A 4,383-nucleotide genomic window follows, 5' to 3' on the forward strand; every position below is an offset into this window, starting at 1 on the left:
TGATTCTCTAGAGCTGCATGCTAATGGAGCAGGTCTATTCAGAAGTATGTCCCATGTTATTCAATAGGGCATTCTCCCAAGAAAGGATTGCACAGTTATAACCATTCTAAGCCCATTGACTTAAAACAGTATCATTCTTTGGATAGCCCAGGATAGCCCAATCTTGTCAGATCTCAGAAGCTAAGCATAATAGGCCCTGGTTAGTATTTGGATGGGAGACCACCAAGGAATACCGGGGTCACTATGCAGAGGCAGGCAAAGGGAAACCACTTCTGAACATCTCTTACCTTGAAAACTCTATGGGGTCACCATACGTCAGCTGCGACAACAGCAAAAAAAAAAAACCCGCTTTTTAGGAGTATTCTGTATCGGTAATATTTCTTGATCATCAGCAATCTATAGCTACCTACAGACTCCACAGCTGCAAAACAGATGGGATGCCTACGAGAAATAAAAGAACTGCTAGCCTGAACTGATATCATACAGAATCAAGTGCAAAGCAACAGATCGATGGTTCTATGTAATGCCAAAGTGAAGATGAACAATACAGGATGCCGCTGGAAATAGCACCTCAAGCTGCATCTTTGACTGAGTACCTTCTTCCCACCATCCTATACACACAGTTGATGTTAGGTCCATTCCTAAACAACTGTTGTGAAAATCAAATTCATTTGAATTTCTAGGGAACTCCAGGAAAGTTGGCACAGAGCTTTAATGAGCTTACTAGCCCATCTTCATTGCACTAGGAACATTTCCCGACTGAAGAAACACAGAACCAAAACAACCTGGGGGTGGGGGGGATAACAATACTGAAATCCCTCTATGCACCCTGTTTGCCCTGAAAAAAGGAGTGCTAAAGAGAATGTCAACTACAGGAGCCTGAACCTTGTTTGTCACGAGATTAACTAGAGAGCCAACAAGGACAATGATTCGACCATTCATGCCCATTAGACTCACTGTGAAAGGTTTCATTCACTTACCAGCTGGCAGGGTGGGACACAATCTAAAGATGGGAACAAGCACAATGTTCAGAGCCAGACCGGCCTTTATGCAATTTGAAACCAAAGCGGCAATTCATTATGTATGGAATGTGGCCAGGCGCTCCTGGTATTATAATCAAATGAGACCACACAGGGTACAAAAGACAACACTTCATCACACACTGGGCACTGAGAAAGATAAAGAGAAAAACTGCAGATGGGAGAAAATGGGGAAAAAAAGAAAATTGACCGATAGCCATTGTTAGGCTTCTGTAAAACAGAAAGTTCATAATTTAGTTTTATAAAAATATTTGCTTCTGTGCAATGATTTTGTCTTTCAGAAGGTGGGGGGTTTTGAGTCAAGCAATTGTGATATCCACATGAACATATAAAAAATCCAACAAGAATTTAGCTTGAATTATTGAGAAATTGGATGCTGGCCAAATGCCTGTGTAACGCAGTACAAAACCACACAATGATACCTCTGCAATGCAGACATAATACGATGGACCCTTCGATGCCACTGATTCAGAAGGCGGTAAACCATTATCACCTCAGTCTCCCATACATAAAATGGGAATTAGACTGAGCTACCTCGCAGTGTTATCAGCCATGAAAATGTCTGGAGATATTATTTAAACTGCCGTGGAAAGTCTAATGATACAGTGGGACACTACTGATCCGACTATGACCCCGAAGTACAAGCAGGTGTTCGGATGCCAGCATTATGTAGCAACAGAGGCATAAGATTCTCAGATTCAGATGAGAAGCCACATGATCCCCTTCCTGAAAAGCTTACCATATGGCAGCCAAAACCATTCAGGGACCATCAGCCTCAGATCAGATCACACAAGGAAGCCCAGCAGCAGCACTCTTGGACAAATCTACAGCGAGCTGCTTCCACTTAAGCTATGGGTGCCATGTTCATAAGCATTCAAGTTGCTACCTGGGACACAAGGCAGCAAACGATACGGGATTGACTCAGACACCTTTACAGGATCTCCCATGTTAATTTCCACAAAGAATATGGAACAGGATGCTGTGCATGGAGAAAATACTACTTCAGTGGCTCCCAACCTTTTTGAATGTGAAGACCCTTGCTTTTCTTTTCCTTTTTGTATCTTTGCATTTCTGTGTGTTCATGTGTGTGCCATGCCTGGAAGTCATGGTGACCTCGGGTGACTCCTACTGGGGCATGGAGGGCGTTCAGAGAAGTGGCTTGATAGCCAGCCTCTGCCTCCCAGCCCTGGTATGCTTTAGAGGTCTCCCCTGCTTAGCTTCCAAGATCTGATGAGATCAGGCTTGCCTGGGCTATCCAGGTCAGGACATGAAGACCCTTTCTTAATGTCAAAAAATTTCATGGACGCATCCCCTACACAATAGTAGTTGTTGTACTATTAGTATCCCCTGATTAAGAAAGTACAGAATGAATGACAAACAGCTACCATGAATAGCTCTTTTAAATGAACTTGTATTAATCTACATACATTTGAAAACAGTAATACTACATGGATGTGCACATTCAGTCTACAGAAGGTATGTTTGCTTACTTATTATACTGAATCATTTAATGATATGGCTGATGCTGTTCTGCATCTCACAGAGACTGGAAGTCTGGTTGAAGGGTAGACAACATAAGAAAGCTTCCTTTGTTTGTATAGTTTGGAGTTACAGCCGTAGCTGCCCAGAATGACTCTTTGCTAACACAGTTAGCAGCTAGTCTGCACTCACGAGAATTGCTTATTTATTTTTATTTTAATCCTGCTTTTTGGTGGTAAGTTGACTCCCAAAGGAGCCCGCCAGTGTCAGAATACAATACAAATAATGATAAAAGTGCAATTCGGTTGATGTAAGCTTAATAAATTATTTCTTTTAAAGTGCAATTCAAAATGTTCCTTGTGGAGAGAATTCTCAATTGTGCTGGATCCAGAGAAGATCAGAGGATGCCTGGCTCCCCCCCGCCCATGGGCTAGCAATAACACCTGTGTTGGAAGAAGAATACACTGTCAGATCTCTGGGTACATGTGTTGATCTGCAGGTCTTTTTCACAGCTGACAATGTAGCGACTAACCTAGGTGGCAAAATAAATGAGAAATCCAGTGGCTCCTTAACAAGTAGCAAAATTTATTCCAGCATAAACCTTTGAGTCTGCATAAACTGGGGGGGGAGGTGACTCCCCTTCTCTCAGGCTTACTGGGTTACCATGGAGTGGTCAAGAGGAAGACAATGCCTCCTGATGAGGCCTGTGATGGCTGCACAACGCAGTTCTGGCATAGATGTGGGAGGGACCAGGGAAGCCAACTGAGGAGACCACAAGGAAGCTGCCAACCAAACAGCAGCTCCTTAAAGGAATGCCCCCCGCACTTCCCTTCAAGGCTCAGACATTTCCAGCTGTTGCCAGGGATGGGGGGGGAGAGGCGATGGGAGCCAACATACCCACCCAAGCCTTTCACAAGGAGCCATTCTCCTCGCAAGCAGGCAAGCTGCCCTCATATGAACCTAAGAAGAGCCCTGCTGGATGAAGCCAGTGGTTCACCTAGTCCATCATCCTGTCTCACACAGTTGCCAATGAGTTCTCTGGAGGTGCAACAACAGGACACAGAGGCTGAGAATTTCTCCTGATATTGCCTCCTGGCACTGGGAGTAATCATTAATCATTATTGTGTGGCAGTGTGTGTAGTATACCCAAGAGATCCTAAGATTGTCTGGCATTTGGAGGTTTCCTTTAATCACCATGGCTAGTAGCCCCTTATAGACCTATCCCCCATGAGTCTGTCTAATCCTCACTTGGCTGGTGCACACTTGGGGGCCTCTGACTGAGGATGGCCCAATGCTGCCTGCCTGGATGTGCACTCAGAGAAGGTGGACCTAGCTGGGAAGGGAAGGCCACTGTGTGGCAAGCCAAGCCAGCAGCTAGACCGACACAGAGTTGGGGAGGTATGGTCACCATGAAGGAGAGTGGGGGAGGGCACAGGTGGGGGAAGGCTGAAACCTGCCCAAGCTGGATTTATTTATTTATTTATTTATTGCTTCTATTTGTATCCCGCCTTGCTGGACACGCTGGCTCAAGGCAGCTAACAAAGTTAAAATAACATGAGCAATACAGAGTTAAAACAATTAATAAATACAATACCAAATTAAAACAGGAACAGTTTACAAATAAAACCGACAGATGATGGTGATAGTCTAAATCACATCCAATGATAGGGGTAGCATCCAGCGAAGTCTCAGGCCAGAAGATGTTCCAGGGCACATTCATCAGTGGCAGCCCCTAGTTGAAAGCCTGGTGGAAGAGCTCCATTTTACAGGCCCTGCGGAACTGTAAGAGGTCCCGCAGGGCCCTCATGTCCTCCAGGAGCTCATTCCACCAGTATGGGGCTGCCACTGAGAAAGCCCTGGTCCT

This window comes from Gekko japonicus, unplaced genomic scaffold, assembly GCF_001447785.1.
Source record: "Gekko japonicus isolate JY-2015 unplaced genomic scaffold, Gekko_japonicus_V1.1 scaffold1060, whole genome shotgun sequence".
Lineage (NCBI taxonomy): Eukaryota > Metazoa > Chordata > Lepidosauria > Squamata > Gekkonidae > Gekko > Gekko japonicus.